This window comes from Sorex fumeus, unplaced genomic scaffold, assembly GCF_029834395.1.
Source record: "Sorex fumeus unplaced genomic scaffold, SorFum_2.1 ptg000009l, whole genome shotgun sequence".
Lineage (NCBI taxonomy): Eukaryota > Metazoa > Chordata > Mammalia > Eulipotyphla > Soricidae > Sorex > Sorex fumeus.
In genome coordinates, this window is record NW_026606066.1 from 13,592,510 (window position 1) to 13,612,093 (window position 19,584).

The following is a 19,584-nucleotide window of genomic DNA, read 5'->3' on the forward strand; positions in this document are numbered from 1 at the left end:
ATCAGTCTATAGCTGTGTTTCTCAAAATATTTTTGGATTTTATTTTGGTTAACACTTTTTCATCATTTATTACGTATTTTCCTCTTTCTTTTGTTAACTAAAAATGTGTAACCACCATATGATGAGTTGAATTTGGTGTTGTCTTGAGAAGACAACGATTATACTTTTATTCCTATTTTCAAAATGAATAGACCTAAGGACTTAGCTGATCAGTCTATCTGCATACCTCACAGATTTTATTTTTAAGGATAGATGCCAAGAACATTAAATTGGTATCTATCATCAAGTCTATAAATAATCCTCTATAACATTAGAAAGTCAATCAGGAGTTTTGTTGGGGAAAATTACTTATAAAACTAAGGGTATGGCAAAAAAAAAAAAGTAAAAGTAAAAATTTATTACTAAAAAAAAACCAGAGTAAATTTACTAAGAATATGAGGAGGAAAGTATAAAATGTATTTCTAACCCTTAATTCTTTTTGCTTGCTTTTTTCTTGAAGTCTAAGCATCTCTCTATGAGTTGCTCTAGCTCTGAGAGCTGCCTCTCTGTAATTTTGCCTCACTCAAATCCTTGTATGTCTCTGCTCTCATCTTTGCTTTTGTTTTGTTTGGGGGACACTCCCAGCTATGCACAAGGCATACTCTTAGGTCTGTGCTCAGAGATCACTCATAGTATGCTCCAGGGACTTTATGGAATGCTGAGGATTAAATATGGGCAGGGCGAGGGGGGCCAGAGGGAAACTGAGGACATTGGTGTTGGGAAATGTACACTGGTGAAGGAATGGGTGTTGAAACATTATATGACTGAAACCCAATCATAAACAACTTTGTAACTGTGTATGTTACGGTTTTTCAATTTTTAAAAAAAATGGGTCCGCTGTGTACATGGCAAATACCTTCCCCACTCTGCTATCTCTCTGGCCCCCATCTGTTCTTATCTTTGGAATTAGCAATAGTTTATACGGCTCTTCTCTAAGATCATGAGTTCCTTGAGGTGAGGCGTAGTATTTTTAATAACCTCTATACCCAAAATGGAACCCAATAAGCAATAAATGTTTATTGAATAAAGAATTGAACAAGTATGTTACCTGTCCCTACTGATAGAAGGGCAACATTAATTAGGTTAATAAATGTTAACCTAATTAACCAAAGATTCCACTAAATGATTCCACTTTTAGATTCCACTTTTAGAATCTAAATTTCACAAAATGATTCAACTTTTAGATTCCACTAAAAGATTCCACTTTTAATTTTTATAACTCTCAAAGACAAAAATGCATAAATGTTTTTACGAAGTTGTAAATTAAAAGCTATTCTCCATACTTCGACTGTAATGACTAGAGAGGTAAGGAGAAAAGTATTCATCATCTCTGTAGGCACAGTCCTCTGACCATGGGCCAATAAAAACCTGCAGCATCAGATCATTACCAATTAGAGGCTAGAAACTTCTGTTGCCCTTACAAATACCATACCTGAAACATGGATCCATTCTGAAAATGTTTGTGGGAGCATCTGAACAAAGTTTTTGTTTTTGTTGTTCTTTGTTTGTTTTGTTTTTGGGGTCACCTAGCAATGCTCGGTGAATTTAGGAAGTTACTCCTGGCTCTGCACTCAGAAATTACTCTTGGCAGAGCCTTGGGGACCATATGGGATGCCAGGGATTGAAGCAGGGTCAGTCTCGTGCAAGGCAAATGCCCTACCCACTGTGCTATCAGCCACCTTAAACAAGTTTCTTAATTGAATACCTATCCCAAGCAATTCATGTTTAATTAGTCCCTTGCAGATATATGGATGCCTTCCTGAAAAAGGAAGCAGATCCTTGAATCTTTTTTTTTAATTTTTATTAGTGAGACATCATGAGGTACAATTGTAGACTTACAATTTTTTTTAATTTGGGTTTCAATTATACAATGATCAAATACCCATCCCTCCACCAGTGCCCATTTCCCACCACCACGGATCCCAGTATCCCTCCCAACCCCCATCCCTCCCTGCCTCTGTGGCAGGGCATTCCCTTTTGTTCTCTCTCTCCTTTTGGGTGTTGTGGTTTTCAAAAGAGGCAATGAGTGGCAATCATGTTTGGTCTATAGTCTACTTTCAGCATACTTCTCCCATCCTGGGAGGATCCTCCCACCATGAGGCATAGTTGTAGACTTACAAATTTTTGTGCTTGGGTTTCAGTTATACAATGATCGAGTACCCATCCCTCCACCACTGCCCATTCTCCACCACCACTGATCCCAGTATCCCTCCCACCCTCCAAGCCCCCCAGGATGGGAGATCCTTGAATCTTGGTCAACAATAAATACCACAGGCTTTCTTGTACTCCACTGAATATTCACATTCCAAGAAAGCAAGGGCGGCTTTTTGCCCAACTCGCCCTTAGGTTCCTGCTGATCCATTAAGGTAAGGTCTTCGTTCTTGCTTTGCAACCCCCTAACTATTTTCTTCTCTAACAGAAACCTGACTCTTATGTACCTTCCTCTAATTTGGGCTTGATTTACCACCACCAATCACTATCACCTCCGCTATCCCAGGGCCCACCCAGCTCTAATCATTGCAGCCCTTGCCAATCCTGAGTTGGAACCAGTTCCTTCTTTCTCCTTTGCAGGAATTTCTGCATTTCTGTCTGCCTGTGTCACAGGAGAGGGAAAAAGGAGGGGGGGGGGGGGAGGAATAGGAAAGAGGAACCACCAGAGACAACCAAGAAAAAATTCTTTCTGCTTTAGATGTTTTGCTAAGAGTCAGAACTGATCAGTAGCATAGGTTTAAATTCCCTGCTCTCAAACAGTATTGTTTTTTTTAAAAAATACATCTGTAACTAGAGTTTTTCTGTCTTGATCATGGGACCCTCTCTTCAGCAGTGCCACAAAGTTAAACCCAGTAAATCCTGGCCAGCCAGTTTTTCTGGAGCTTGAATGTCAGCCAAACTTATATGCCAAACTAAATAGAAAAAGGAAGAGACACAGAATGAAGATAGCAAAGGGCATTTCCCTGTTAAGACTAGCTCTCTTTTTTAAAAAAAAAAAACTGCATTTTAAAATCCTGCTCATTCCAAACTGGAAGTTCCTGAGAAGTAAATTTTACTGTCATCACTGTCTATCTCACTTTTTAAAATGTTATGTTCATATATTTGTGATATCAATTAGGTTGTATCTTTCTTTTGCACACACACACACAAAAAGGTTTAGTTTTTCAAATCAATAAGATGGTTAACAAATACATGCTGCTAGAGGAAATAATACTTCATTATGAGTAAATGTATTTTTCTCATCTAATTTATTCTTTTAATTGACTTCAAGTTTTTTCTGTTTTGTAGCATAATTTCATCATTCTTATCTATAATAATATTTGAATTAGATATTAAATTAGATGTTTTAACATTTACTTTTAAAACGGGCTGGGAATCAAATTTCTAAATTCTAGTTATTTTGCCTACTGTAGAACTTTAAAAAAGGTTTCAGATTCTTCATCTGCAAAACACAGGAGTTATACAGAGACTGGTTATAGTCTTTTTCTGTTCAATAATTTGACACTCAGAATATGTTACAATTTTTTAATGTGCTAAAATACAAAACTCCAGGTTTTAGTCTTAGTGTTACCTCTTTGTGACTAAGCATTTTCCTTTCATGTTTTCTCATCTATAATAAAAGGAAAGTAACAGATAGTGTCGAAGGATATTGCCAACTTTAAAACTTTATAACAAGGAAAAATGTGTAATACATGCTGTCTTCCACTTGCATGTTAAAATTAGTGTTTTGCCTTACGTAGTCTAAAAGAAATGCATGAATTCACAAAGCATTTCCCAATGTGCTGAAATATATACACCATCCACATGAACAGTGAACCTTTGTTCTCAGCACAGACAATCTGTTTTAGGAGACTTCTTTACTACCAGTCCTTTCTCACCACTACTTTTTAAGTTTCTGAGACCTAGGCTAGAATCCAACTTAAAATTTATTATTACTAGGTTTCATGCAATAGGTTCTGAAGACACAACATTCACAAGTGGTCTTTTCATACTGTTTGCAAATAACTCCTTAGTTCAAAAAGTTTTTAAAGTTTTTAAAGATGAAAAAAGGTTCTCAATCAGATAAATTTGCTCTTAAATTTTTCTACATAAAAATATTGCTAGTACAAAAATATTTTTGTAAGTGACAAAGATTCCTAGAATTGATGAAAACTATGGTGACTACTGGAAATGGGAAGGCTGGAAAGAGGTAGAAGGAGTTTTTGCAAGGTAATGGGACCCTGAACTTTGGTGGTGGGTGTGTTGAGTTCTTTAACAAATGTAAAAATATACCCATGAAATTCAATGACCAATTACAATCAACTAAAATTTACAAATCTGTTTATATATCTGTTAAGTGTTAGTCATACAAGTACCTTGCATTTATAGTTTCTGAATTTTTGCTAAAATGCTCTAAATATTCAAATAAAATATCTTTGCTTCAAAAGGAAGTCAAAGTTACAGTCACGGTGGTTTACAAAACACTTTCTGGTAGTCTTTGCTTCATTTCAATATCTTGCCATGATTGGCTGTTGATAGCTACAAATAAGGAAGTCTTCAAATTAGGGGATTTCTCAGTGGAAGTTCCCAGTTCGACTGGAGGAAGAGCACAAGACAGTCTGAGCCGCGTTGCTAGAGCCTATAGACAAGACTTCCAGACTGCAAAATTTTCTACTTTTTAAAAGAGGAATTGTCTGTGAAGGAGGACATGTAACCTGGAGAAGAGGTAACAAAAATTTTTGTAACCTAGTCTTTTTCTACTCTCTTTATTTTACAATCAAAAGTGCATTAAGATTGTGTAGCACTTTCTTAAGAATTTTTTAAATAATAATTTTAGGAAAAGTTATTGGAAGAAGCGATCATAAATTTTAGAAGCTAGCAAGTGACAGAATCAGGACCTGAACAAAAATTTATAACACATTTTTTTCTATGGCTCTGTTTTGACTGCCCTGCCCTTTAACAATATTGAAATAGTACTTGAGATGTCTTATTCAAACTACTAGATAATAGGGTGAAATAGAAAGTGATTTGGCCAACATCACAGAGCAGCAAAATTATTCCTGATAACTAGGTCTCTCTTCTCTCACTTGCCCACCTCATGTCCTCTGTTCCTTCAGGGTATACTTCTACCTGGACAAATTTTAGGGAGGATGACCTGGGCTGTATACCAGATCCAAGCTGACTAAGGCTCCTGTTGGCAACCAACTAGTATCTTAAATTAACGTTAGTTATTTCTCTTAAACTCTCCTGACCATGAAATCATGAAATAAATGGTCAACAGAAGAATTTAGCATCAATCTGAATAAATTTCTTGAAAGGGTTCTGGTTGAAATACAAAATTAATGCACTAAAGTTGAGGAAAATGATCTATCTTACTATAAGGAAACTTCTGTTTATAAACATTTTGTCTCTCCATGAAGCAAGGTAAGAACTCAGAAAACATACTGATTCTTTATGTATTATAAAATATATGTGTATTATTTTGTCTTCTTGTGAGTAGTGGGGATGTTATCTAGATAAAGATATTTCAATTACTTCCTGCTGGTGTTCAGAAAACTTCTTACTTTTTATCTTACATTCAATAATTACATTTATAGTTCTCAATCATTTTAGGTAATTCTCAAGTGATGCTGAGATAGGAAAAACATGGTTTTGTTTCCTCTTTTTATTTCTTCTCACTAATTGCCCAAAACTCCCAGAATAGAAATTAGTAACTGAAGCTACAGTCAGCCTTGTCTTGATCTGATCCCACTGGGAATTTCCCTAGTGGTTAACATTTAGAATGATGTTTGCTGGTATTTTAGAATCTGTCTACATGGATTTTTTCCATATTTTGAGATAAAGCCCTTTTTATAAAAAACAAATAATTAATAAGTATTCTTTAACCCTAGTTTACTAGACTTCATGTTAAACTATGTGGAATGTCTTTTTGGTATCATTAGAAATAACTCTGTCTTTTCCACTTTAAACTTTTGCTGATACACAATACAGTGTATACTTCATTTTGTTTTTAATCCATGCTATCAAAATAAAGCTTTTATAATATAAGTTTATTTATAGTTATAAAGTGTGCTTCATTATTTCTCTGGTTAAAATAAATTGGTTCATAAAAACAAAACAAACCTACATATTTTCTCATTTTCTCTTCAATCCACATGCTTCAACGCCTCTCTTCTACTATTTTGGCTTTACAATTCAGTTCACAACTCAAATTAACAGAAAAGAATGAAAACAATGTGGGCATAGCCAAGAAAACCCTATCCAGGCAGTGTAAGCAAAAACTAAAACAAAGCAACTGTTCCTACACTTTGTGAAAAATGTTTTCTCTCTATTTTAGTTGTGCCAATTGCACATCACAAGTGTTATGATCAATAGTGATATGTATTACATATCCAAATTGATTGTCTTTATACAAATTATATTTTAAAAGTGGGTGCTGAAAATAAAATTCCTATAATTTATTGAGAATGTTTGCATTTAATATTCATAAGTGAGATTAATCTGTATTTTAATTTTCTGATCAAAAATATCAAAGCTTATTGGGGTTGGGGAGATAGCTTAGTGGTTAGGCATATGCTGGAACCCAAGTTCAAACCACAGCACCACATACCCCTACCTCTAGCACTAGTGGGCATGCTCAGTGGCACACAGTTCCACAAAGGAATAGTAAACCTTCCAATCAGAATGGCCAAGGATGGCAAGAAGTAACTTTGGGATCCCTGAGCACTGTTTAGGAAGCTCCCCCTCATATCCTATTACCATTTTTTTTATCTTCTAAAATTGCTTAATAGGAATGAACTTCTCCCCAAAACATTTAAGGAGAAATCTTAATACTGTCCTGGCATCCACATTTAGAATTAATTCTTTTAAAATTTGTCAGTTTTCTTTGGTTTTTTTTTTTTTTTTTTTTTTTTTTGGCCATTGATCTCTTCAGTTTTCATGCTATTTTTCGTGCAGCTTAGGTTGCTTTATGTTTTTGTTTTTAGTGAAGTAAAATAGTTTTGTGTAGAGAAATGTGAAAGGAGAGAGAAACAGAGACAGAGAGTTATGTGTTCAAGGGGGACATGAACTTCTCCAGAGGGGAAAAACACTGAATATGCATCTCAGGTCCAGATAGATGCAGGCCAGTCTGCAAGGTGGAGCATCATACAGTGTTAAGTACACATATCAGACAAAAATGCAGGCCATTTCCCCAGCCTGGAAACATCTACCCGGTAATTTTTGGGTTATAAATGATCCTTTTGATCAAAATTTTCAAGTATACTAGTAAAAAGAAAAATATGTTCTCTTTTAAAAAGCCATGTCCATAACTATGTAATTAATCCTTTTTTTACTGCTATTTTTATTCATTTACATTTTCTCTTTCTCCCTCCTAATTAAACATATAAAAAGTTAATCTCTTAGTTGTGCCACCTTATAGTTAGCTCTTTCTTAAATAGTTTTTGCTCTTATTCTTAGTAATATATTCTTATTGCCTTCTTTTAGCCTATTTTGTTTTTCCTTTCTTTATTTTAAGTTGAATACTTTTATTTATTTTTTCTTGTTTAATAATAAAAGTACTTAAGATGAGAATTTTTAGAGTATCGTTTCACCATATCTTGTAATTCTTGATGTTACTTTCATCTTACTGATATTTAATTTTTTATTTTCTTTTTAATTGAAGAATTATTTAGAATAAAAACTTTTAATTTCGTTGACTTGTATTTTAGGGTAGTTTTAGGTGAAGAGAAAAATTGAGCAAACACTACAAAGAGTTCCCACATACCACTGAACCCTCCCCACCCATACCCCACATACACACCCATTTCCCCTAATATGAACATCTTAGTTTACTATATTTATACAATTAGGGAATTGATATTTACACATTTGTAAAAACTTGATCCATGGTTTTTTCATACTTTTCTTTTTAAAAAATTGAGATAACATTCATATGACACAAAATTAAAATGAAGATCAGTAACATTTAGAACTTTCACAATATACTAAACTACCTTCTCTATCTGATTTCAAAACATTTTTCACCCCAAAAGGAAACCCTGTACCCAATAAGCAATTGCTCTTTATTTCCTGCTCTGTATTTCTTAGTTCTCATTGCCACAAACTATATTATGTTTTTGTGTAGGTACACCTAGCTTGAATATCTCATGAAAGAAATCATATGTACCTTTTACATGACTTTTTAGTATGTTTTTGAGATTCATTCGTGTTGTAGCATATACTAGTTCACTCCTTTTATAATTAAATAATGTTTTATAAGAGACAATTTGTTTATTCATCCGTTGAAGGATAGGATAATTAGGCTGTTTTACTCTTTGACTATTGTGAACAGTGATTTCATGAACATGCATTTACATGTATTTGTTTTAGTACCTGTTTGCATTTTCTTTGGTTATATATGGAGCTTGTGATTTTTAAAGTAATTGCCAGTAGCTTATCAGAGTGACCATTTTATACTACATCAGCAGTGTAAGAGAGTTCCATTTTCTTCACATTGCTTTCAACATTTGTTATTTTACATGATTTTTGCTGTTTCGTTTCTGGGCATTTGGGGCCACAAGAGTTTACTCGTGGCTCTGCTTTCAGGAATCTCTCCTGCAGGGCTCAGGACCATAAGAGGTACTGAGGATCAAACTCAGACCTGCCGCTGAAGAAAGGTGCTGTACTTTCTCTCTGGCCCCTGGTATTAATTTTTATGTAATGTGAGGTAAGGGGTCTATAGTTTCATTCTTTTGGTTGTCACTATAAGTTGTTCCCAACATAAATTGTTGAATTCTTTCCCCACTGAATGCTCTTGCTGCTTGTGGGGAAAAATAGTCAAGACCATAGACACGATAAGAACTTATTTCTGTACGCTTTTCTCCTCTGTTTTGGGGATATTTTCCTCCTTTGGGTTTACTCCTATTTTGTGCTCAGGGATCACTGCTCAGGAAATCTTGTATGGTTGACAACATGTAAGGCCAGAGCCTTACCCACTGTACTGTCTCTCCCATCCATTTCTGGACTCTTCATCTTATTTCTTTGGTCTATGTGTCTATCCACTTTCAACTACTGTCCCTATTTCACCTCTATTCTGCCTCTTCATTCCCAACCACACCTTCCCCACTGTTTAGTTTCTGAGTCTGTAATCCAAGGTTCTGGGTTTGTCATTGTTTAATACTGCTGTTCCCTTGTTCTCTCTCTCTCTCTCTCTCTCTCTCTCTATATATATATATATATATATATATATATATATGTATGTATATATAATAGATGAGTGAAATCATCCAGTATTTCACCTCCCTCTGACTTCTCTTAAATTGTTATGCTCTAGTTCAATCCACACTGCAGTGTTCTGCAATATTTCATCTTTCCTGATAGTTGAATAGCATTTCATTGTGGGATGTATGCCACAATTCTTTGACCATTCATCTATTGTTGGATGTTTGGATTGTTTCCATATCCTGGCAACTGTACTAAGCACTGCAATAAATACAGGTGTGCATGTATCTTTTAAAATTAATGTTACTGTGTTGGGGAGGGGGGCAGATGCCAAGAAGTAGGATTGCTGGGTCATATGAAAGCTCTGTTCTTATTTTTTGATAAATCTCTATAATGTTTTCCAGAGACTAAATCAGACAGCATCCCCACCTATAGTAAATGAGGATTCCTTTTTCACCACTTTCCCTACAGCTATTTGTTTCCAGTCTTTTTTATGTATGCCATTCCCACTGATTTGAGATACCTCACTTTGTTTTGATTTGCAGTTCCCTAGTAATAAGTGACAACAAAGATTTTTTTTCATGTGCCTACAGGCACCCATATCTTCTTTAGGGAAGTGTGTGTTCATCTCCGCTTCCCATTTCATTATGATATATTTCTCCCCCTGCTAGCTTTTTGTATTTTGTATATTATCCCTTTTTTGTGATTAGCCCCTTTTTTGTTGTACATGTGTAAATAGTTTATCCCATTCCATTGGGTATCTTTTTATTTTAGTCAGAGTTCCTTTTTCCATGCAAAAGCATTTTAATTTAATATAGTCCATTTGTTTATTTTTGTTTCAATTATCTTTACCAATAGAGTAGAATCAATGGACATACCACTGATTGTAGAAAGCTCTACATGTGTTTTTCATAATTTCTTTTATAGATTCTAATTCAAGACATTTAATACATTTTGAATTACCTTTTGTGAAAGGTGTAAGTTACAAATCCAATTTGTTGTGTTTGTTTGTTTGTTTGTTTGTTTGCATATGGCTCTCCAGTTTTCCTACTACCCTTTTTGAGGCTTTCCATGGTCCATTTGATGAGCCAGCTTCCTGTGTCATAGAGTAGGTGCTTGGTAGAATTCATCAGTGAAGCTACCTGGTCTTAGATTTTTTTCTGTTGGGAGGATTTTAACTTCTGATCCAGTTACTTTATTTGTCATAGATCTGTTGATACTCTCTACTAATTCTAGACTAGGTTTTGGCGGGTTTTTTTTTTTGCAGGAATTTTTACACATTTCATCTAGACTAGCTTACTTGTTGAACTTAACTATTCATTGAGTTTCTTATTCTTTGTTATTTCTATTTTCTTGGTGGTAATTTCTGCTCACTCTTTCTTTCTTTCTTTCTTTCTTTATTTCTTTCAGCTTTCTTCCTTTCTTCATTCTTTCTTTTACCCTTCCTTCCTTCCTTCCTTCCTTCCTTCCTTCCTTCCTTCCTTCCTTCTTTCTGTCCTTCTTTCTTCTTGTTTGTAGGTCCCTTGGGAATGTTTGGGAAACCATGTAGTGCCAAGAATCAAACTGGGTCTCCAGCATATAGTCAACCCAATGAGTTATCTGTTCAGCCATGCACCTTTGTTTCCGACAGTAGAAATTTAGTTTTCTTCCTTTTTCTAACAAGTTCAGCAAAGTTTTGTCAAATCCTTTGATCTTTTCAAAGAACCAACTTCGGATTTTATTGATTTTATTTTTCTGTAACTGTTTCATTTATCTCTGCTCAAATTTTTATCATGCTGTTTCTTCAGTTAATTTTGTGTTTATTTAGCTCTTCTTTATATAGTTGCTTTAAGTATAAGTTTATTGAGTTCAGATCTTTCCTCTTTTTTTTAATCTAGGTGTTTGCTGGTATTAGCTTTCCTTTGACACTACTTTCACTGCATCTCATTAGTTCTGTTATTTTTGCAATTTTATTTCCTACATAAATCTTGTTTTTCTGTGATTTTTCTCTTTGACCATTTGTTTATCCAAAGGGTGTTCTTTAATATGTACATACTTATAACTTTTCCAGTCTTATGCTGCTATCTATGGATAAATTTTATTCAATTTTTATTAGTGAGATGCTTCAATCTTTTTTCAATACATTGAGACTTTATGTGTATCATTTGATCTGTTCTGGAGAATGTTGTTACTGTTTTTGGCATATCTAATACTCCATGAGGAGCTTGCCAGGCTATGCCATGTGGGCGGGATACTCTTGGTAGCTTGCCGGGCTCTCAGAGAGGAATGGAAGAATCGAACCCAGGTCCGCCTCGTGCAAGGCAAACACCCTACCAGCTGTGCTATCACTCCAGCTGATTACACAATAAATAAATAAATTTATTGTTTTTACTATTATTAAAAACAGTATTTTACTATTATTTTTCCCTAGTTTTTGGACCACATGCAGAGATGCGTGGGTGTTATTTCTGGCTCTGAGTAGAAATCACAAATCATTCCTGACTGGACTCAGGGAACCATATGAAATGCTGATAATTAAACCCAGGTCGGCAACACATTAGGCAAGCACCCTACCCGTTGTACTACTTCTCCAGCCCCATAGGACATTCATTTTTGTATCACCTATTTTTCTATTCATCACTTAGTAAATTCTCCAAATATTATTGTAGTACTTTTCATCTCTCCCTTAAGTTCTATCAATATTTGTTTCAATATTTGGGGTCTATCATTTGGTGTGTATACGGTTATATCTCCCTTATGAAGGGCCCTTTATATGTCTTTTACTTCTCTTGTAACAGTTTTTACCAAAACACTATTTTATGTGATATTACTATAACCATTCCATATTTCTATTGGCAACATTTTCATGGAAAATATGTTTTTATTCTTTTACAACTATTTGCATCTTTACGTCTAAAATACACTCTATAGACAGCGTATAGTTTGATCATGAAGCATTATCTTTTGTATAATCAAAAGGTAAATTTTGCCTTTTGATTGAACAGGACAATCCATTTATATTTAAAAAGTTACTGATTAGAAAGGAATAACTTCTTAAAAGCAATTACCAGACTAGAGAGAGAGAGTACAGCAGATTAGGCACTTGTCTTGAAGCACCCGACCCAGGTTTGCTATGGTCTCCTGAGCTCCAACAGAAGTGATCCCTGCGTGCAAAGACAGGAGTAAGCCCTGAGCACCATTAGGTACGACCCAATATTTTTAAATAAAATTAATTGAAATACAAGTAATTATAAGAAAGGAATTGCTTTATATAATTACTTGAAATACAAGTAATTATAAGAAAGAAATTACTACTTAATTTCTGATACCTTTTACCATTTTTTCCTATTTATCACATCCCCCATTACTACTGTGTTCGTTACTCAAGCAATTCTGTTTTTGTGTTTTGTCTTGTTTTTTTGATATAGTTTTATTTTTGTTTTTGTTTTTTTGGTTCACAACTGGCTATGTTCAGGATTTATTCCTGGCTCTGTGCTCAGGGACTACTTCTGGTGATGTTTGAGAAAGCATATGGGATGCTAGAGATCGAACCTCGGTAGGCCACAAGCAAGGCAAGCACCCAACTTGCTTTACTACCTTGATGACCCTCATACCCAATTGATTCTTTGTTGTGTACTGTTTTACATCCTTCTACATTCTTTTATGTATTTTTTAGTTTTAGTTGTTACCATGGGTTACCATTGGAATTACAATTAGAAACTTAAATTTATATCAAATTATAATTAATATTAACTTAGTTTCAACAACATGCAAGATCTCAGTCCTATACAGCTTAGTTTCCTCCTTTACGATGTATAATTATAGTGCCATTGTCACAAAGCACCTTATGAACTGTGTGCCCATTAACATAAATTTATAATTTAAGCATTTTCTTAAAATCATCAAGTCACAAACAAAAAATACAATAATGATGGCTCTTATATTTACCTATATAGGTGTGTTTTATATTTGGAAACTCATGCATTTTCCAAAGAAATAAAGAAATTTATTTTTATGATTTTGAATTATTGGCTAATGATCTTTTATTTGAGTCTGAAAGACAGTCCTTCTCCCCTTATCATCTTTTTTAGAATAAATCCACTAACAATGAACCCTTTCAGCCTTCAGATTTTATTTCAGAAGTATTCATTTTTTCCTTTTAAGTAATAATAGTTACACTGAATATAAAATTCTTGGTCAACACCTTTTCTTTTCCGAGTTTTTTAAATATTTCATACACTATCTTCTGACTTCCATAGTTACAAGGTGAAATTGACTGTTAATCTGACCCTTATACATAATGTATCACTTCTCAACTGCTCCTTTCAACATTCTGTCTTTATCTTTTACTTTCAAGAATTCTAGTTTAAGATGCCTCAGTGTGGATCTCTTTATCTCATTAAAGTTTATCTTATTGAACACTGAGTTCTTAAATGTGCAGATCCAGTCTTTCATCAAAATGGGAAGTTTAGGGCCTTTATTTCTTCAAATATTTCTTCTGCTCCTTTTTTCTCACTTCTTCAGAATTTCCATAATGCATACTGTGGTAAGCATCTTATGCTCTACTCTAATATTCACTTTATTCAGTTTTTTTCTTTCTGTTTAATCAGCTGGAAATTTTAAATGGCATTTTAATTATATTTTCTGTTCCTCTTGGCTAAGCTAATGAACTGTTTCTCTCACTGTACTTTTTAGCTCAATTATTTATATATATAATTTTCTAATTTCTATATTTTTAAATGCGTTTATTGTGGCATTGAAATTTAAACCCTGGTCCTCACAAATACAAGAAAAGTGCTCCCCTGCTCTGCTACCCTTCAGCCCAAATTTCAATCTTTCTCCAGATAGCCTCATTTTGTTTATACCATTTTTCTGATTTTCTTTAAATTTTTTTTTGATCCATGGTTTCTTGTAGCTTTGGGAACATTTTAAAACCATTGAATTAGTCTTTTTCTAGCAAGTTGAATGTATAGGTTTTCTCAGTGTGGACTTCTAAAGACATTTTAAATATAATTATGAACACTCACAAATTAAAAATCAATTAAATGTAAAACCACCTAACTTGATTCATAGAAGTTATCTCTAACATGTATTTATTTGTTAATAAATAAATATTAAGCTTCTCTGACAAATCAAGTCATACATACATATATGTATAATAGTACATGTATACATAGACACAAACCTTATTGCAAATGTATAACCTACATTTCACAGATAAAGAAATTCAAGTCCAGGGTTAGAAAGATTGTACAAGTAGTAAGTAGAATACCAATTTATGACGTTAGTATGAATGCATGATGACTTAAACAAGTCATGGAAATATAAACAAAAAGACAATGTGGGTAGAGCTTAATGACAATGGAGAGGAGAATATATACATGCAAAATTGTGGCAAAGGAGTATTCACATGTGATACTTTACTTATGATTGATAAATATTAGGAAACTAAAGTCTAATGGGAAAGTCTAATTGTTTTCCTTTCTTCCTCAATTAACATGAAAAAGTAAACATGAATTTTAGTTTTTCATGTAGTTATTTACCTTCACATATATAAAAGTGAAATAATACATGTTAAATAATCACAATTAGAATAACAACTTATGATTCCCTTATTTAACATATAGAAGATAAGACAATGAATAAATTAGAACTTTATACTTCCTAAAACCTCTCTCAATCAACCTGAAATTAGAATACTATAATTAGAAATTTTAGAGCACTTTGCTATTAAATTAACTTTATATTTGGACCTTAAATCTTAAATTTTGTTTTAAACATTTTTATTATATTTTGATAAATTTGCAACAAAATCTTGCTTAATCAAGTATTTAAACTATTTCAATGTTTACCAGCATTTCTTTAATATACATTTTTTACATTTCCTTATTTTTATTTTAAAATTTTATTCCAGGACTGGAGAGAGAGTAGAGCAGGTGGGGTGTTTGCCTTGCATGTGGCTGTCCTGGGTTCAATTCCCAGCATCCCATATGTCTCTCTGATTGTTTCAGGAAGTGTATGATAAATTTCTTTGAAGTATCTATGAATATCTTTTGCTTCCCTTTCCTATATGATTGATAACTCATGTGGACACAAAATCTGTGGCTTTCTCAGGTGACTGTAGATGTCATTCTATTCAGTTTCTGGAGTTTAATGTTGAAGATAAATCTCTATTTTTTCATATTTTTCTTCTCTTTTAGCAAATTAATTTTTGTCTTGATTCTGATTGAATGATTTATATGTTGTATAGCTATGGGAAGTCTCCCCTCACTTTCTCAAACTTGGGCTAAGACTTATTCATTGTGTTTCAGAATTCCCTAAATGTATCCCTATTGTAGTTCTATAATAGCATATTGTATCATTATTGCATGCTTTTAGATATATGACATACTACAATAGCTGTGTCTGGCTGAGCCAGGTTCAATTCCTCTTCCCCTCTCAGAGAGCCCGGCAAGCTACCGAGAGTATCTTGCCCGCTCAGCAAAGCCTGGCAAGCTACCCATGAAATATTCAATATGCCAAACACAATAACAAGTCTCAGAATAGACATTACTGGGCCTGCTCGAGCAAATCGATGAACAACGGGAGGACAGTGTTTGACAGGGTGTTTGTTTGGGAACCACACCTGGGGGTGCTTAGGGCTGACTCCTGGCTCCGTGCTCAGGGATCACTCCTGACAGGCTCAGAGAACCCCGGGGATCAAACTGGGGTCTGCCACGGGTGAGGCAAACACCTTACCCATTGTACTATCATTCCAACCCAACACTTTTTTTTAAGCTAGGATTGTCTTGATCATGTTTCGCATCCTCCCCTTCCTTTCATTGTCATTGTGATGATTGGGATCACACAGTTGTTTGTGTTGTTAGTTTTTTATTGTAGTGCTTTCCAGAGACACGTATTTTAATTGTAGTGCTCACACACAACAGGCAGTGGGGCACCAGCAGTTATATACTTTGTTGTGGCAAGTACTCACAAAATACCTGCTAAATAAAATGAATGAACTTATATATCATTTAATCTACATATTTTTTAAATAATGTCAGATCAAAGCATTTGGTCTTTTATATAATTCATATATTCGGAAGGACCGTCACCATATATTCTAAAACTCATTGAGTCCTTTTTATTTATGAAAAGTGCTACATTAAATCAAAGTATTATTTCATATATCATCTGATATAACTTCTATATTTTTATTGCATATACTCGGGCATCTTCTTAACAGAGAAGTTGGAACTCTCATATTTAAAATTTTAATCTGTTTTTCATATTTATTTATATTTCAAAGTAAAGGCCCTCCCGTTGATCATCGATTTGCTCGAGCGGGCCCAGTAACGTCTCCATTGGAGACTTTGTTGTTACTGTGTCTGGCATATCGAATACGTCACGGGGAGCTTGCCAGGCTCTGCCGGATGGGCGAGATACTCTGGGTAGCTTGCCGGGCTCTCCGAGAGGGGCGGAAGAATCGAACTCGGGTCGGCCATGTTGGCTGCGTGCAAGGCAAACACCCTACCACTGTGCTATCGCTCCAGCCTTATATTTCAAAAGGTTTTCAAACTTTTTTATGTAGGAATACTGCTATTTATTCAGCCACTAATTAGCTGATTGAATTGTGCATGAACTCCACCTTACTTTTTAAAATTTTTTTAAATTTTTATTTATTGAATCACCGTGAGAGCAGTTACAAAGCTTTCGGGTCTAAGTGTTGGTCATACAATGAAACACCCGTACCTTCACCAGTGCCCATTCTCCACCCCCAACAACCCCAGTATACCCCCATCCCACAGCCTCCCCCTACCTGTGCGGCAGATGATTTCCACATTACTCTCTCTCTACTTTGATCACATTCAATATTTTGACACCAGACCCACCATTATTATTTGAGATTTTACCCCAACATTCAGATCTGCTGAAAAGGCAACAGTAGACAATTTGTGTTCTATTGCTGGTTATGAATAACATAAATTTGTCACGTGGCTGCCGTAGGGCCATGTGATTTTGAAATCCCAAAATTTTAACACTTAAATCTGGAGGAATTTCTGCCAAAACATGCTGGGTTCTGAGATTTGCTCCTGAGTCTCTGGGATCATGGCCCTTAAGCAGCTTGATCAGGAGCCAGAAAGACCGTTCATGGGTGATGACTTGGGGTCTCGTTGGGGTGGGGAGGACAGGACTGGCTCCATGCCCATCCCATGAGGCCCAAAATATCTCATCACTGCGGGCCCAAGTCTGATTGTCCAATGGCTTCTGAGGGATGACGGCCACCAAGCCACCAGGGGGAAGCAGGCAGAGGGTCTACACCCTTTCCCCCCTGGGGTGGCCTGGCAACAGTAACCTACTGCATGGTCTGGACACATTTCTGCCAAAAGCCGCTGGGTTTCGAAATTTGTTTCTGAGTCTCTGGGATCATGGCCGTTAAGAAACTTGATCAGGAGCCAGAGAGGCAGTTTGTGGGCAATGACTTGGGGTCTCGTTGGGACGGGGAGTACAGGACCGGGCTCCACCCCCATCCCGTGAGGCCCAAAATGTCTTGTCACTGCGGGCCCAAACCTGAATGCCCAGTAGCCTCTCGAGAATGGTGGCCACCGGGCCACCAGGGGGAACAGGCCAAGGCACGAAACCTATTCCCACCTGGGTTGGCCCAGCACCGGTAACCTACTGTGGGGTCCGGACGCATTTCTGCCAAAAGCTGCTGGGTTTTGAGATTTGTTTCTGAGTCTCTGGGATCATGGCCATTAAGCAGTTCAATCAGGAACCAGAGAGGCCATGTCTCCGATTAAATAGCTGAGCCAGAGGTGATTTGAGGGTGTGTTTCTCACATACCTAACTTTTGGCATGTTTTCTTTCTCAGTAAACTTTGCCCCAAATTTTTTGGGGGTCCAAAGGCACAGCAGCAAATTTGGGGTATCTGGAAGTCTGAAGGCGTCATCAGGCTGCTGATGCACTTGCCTCACAGGTACAGGTTGACCTGCTGGTGGCACCATACCACCCGGTTTTCAAACTTTTACTCTCATCGTTGATTTAATATTCTGAAGTATTATTCCAACCTTGATTATGTCTAAATAATACTTGAATCTTTTCTTTGCAGTCTTAACTCATCCAATTTTGTTTTCATTTCCCCCTTCCTCTTACCTAGTTCCCTCCTTATTTTCATCTAATATGTTATTTTATGTTTTACCCAGGTTTCATAAAAAATATAGGACAGATTCTTTCCATTTAGTTGTGACATTATGAAGCATTTCTCAGAGTTTTCACTCTCTTCATATTTTAGGGATTTTGTCCTACATCCTTCATGGTAAATAATGTTCCAAAGAAGTACTTTATCTTATATTTACTCATTCTAAACCTTGTGCAATCCCTTCTAACCAAATATGTGATTTTCTTATTTTTTCCTTCATTGGCCACATATCCATTAATTTCTCAGTACATAGAACTGAAATAAAAATAGATGTTCATAGTACTAGTGAAGTCTTTTTCTCAAACTGATACTTGTTCAACTTTATCACTATGGATGTTAATCTGAGACAGAATCCCTCGCCTTTATTGCCTAGTTATTTTACTATAAAAAGAATTCTTGGTTAGTCAGGAATGTGGACGGGTTAGTACTTTCCTTAATATTAAACTCCAGAGAGAGTTAAACACAGAGTTCTATTTTTCCCAACCTCACTTGTTACTGGTTCCACCGTATTTCCGTATGAAGAGCATAAGATCTGTCTATTTTCATTGATACCACGCTGATATTTTCCAAACAAATCTGCATAATGGATAACAGACAGAGACATTGAGGAAACAAAGGGTGAAATATTACATGTAGGGGCCAGAGAGATTGCACAGCAAGTAGAGCACTTGCCTTGCACGCTGCCAACCCAGGTTCAATCCCCAGCGTCCCCAAGCCCCACCAGGAGTAATTTCTGAGTGCAGAGCCAGGAGCAATGTCAGATGTGATCCCAAAACAAAAACAAAACAAATATTATCTGTAGATAAGAGAGTGAGTGATGTTACTGTCCAGTTCACTAATAGGTACCATGAAGGAAATATCTTCTTACTGTCCTTCATGTCCGCAGGTTTACCCACATTCAAAGAAAAAGCTTCATATACACTTTTGCCCAAAGTTTTTATAAATGATAGAATATCCAGCAATATTATGTTATTTGTATGCTTGTTATCAGGATTACAGTTATATTCTTTTTAATGTATCTTTCCCATCAGAACCTCAGGTTATTGGTTGATCAAGATCACCTCAGCATATGCACATCACCCGGGATTAAGCTCAAGACTTGCTCTGGGCACTTTCTAGCCACAGCTCCATCTTTGTGCCCTTTCTCCATCCTCCCTTATTTTTTATTGAGATATCATTATTTACAATACTGTTAATGATAATTTCATTCAATATTG

At 35.5% G+C, this 19,584-nt stretch overlaps 1 protein-coding gene across 1 annotated transcript in view; it reads left to right on the forward strand.

The window, feature by feature from the left end:
• The first annotated feature begins 4,691 nt into the window (after positions 1–4,691).
• Positions 4,692–19,584, forward strand: part of TANK (TRAF family member associated NFKB activator) — a 100,489-nt gene continuing 85,596 nt past the window's right edge. Inside the window, exon 1 of the mRNA XM_056110219.1 lies at positions 4,692–4,735. The gene's annotated coding sequence lies outside the window, so the exon portion shown is untranslated. The remainder of the gene's footprint in view (positions 4,736–19,584) is intronic.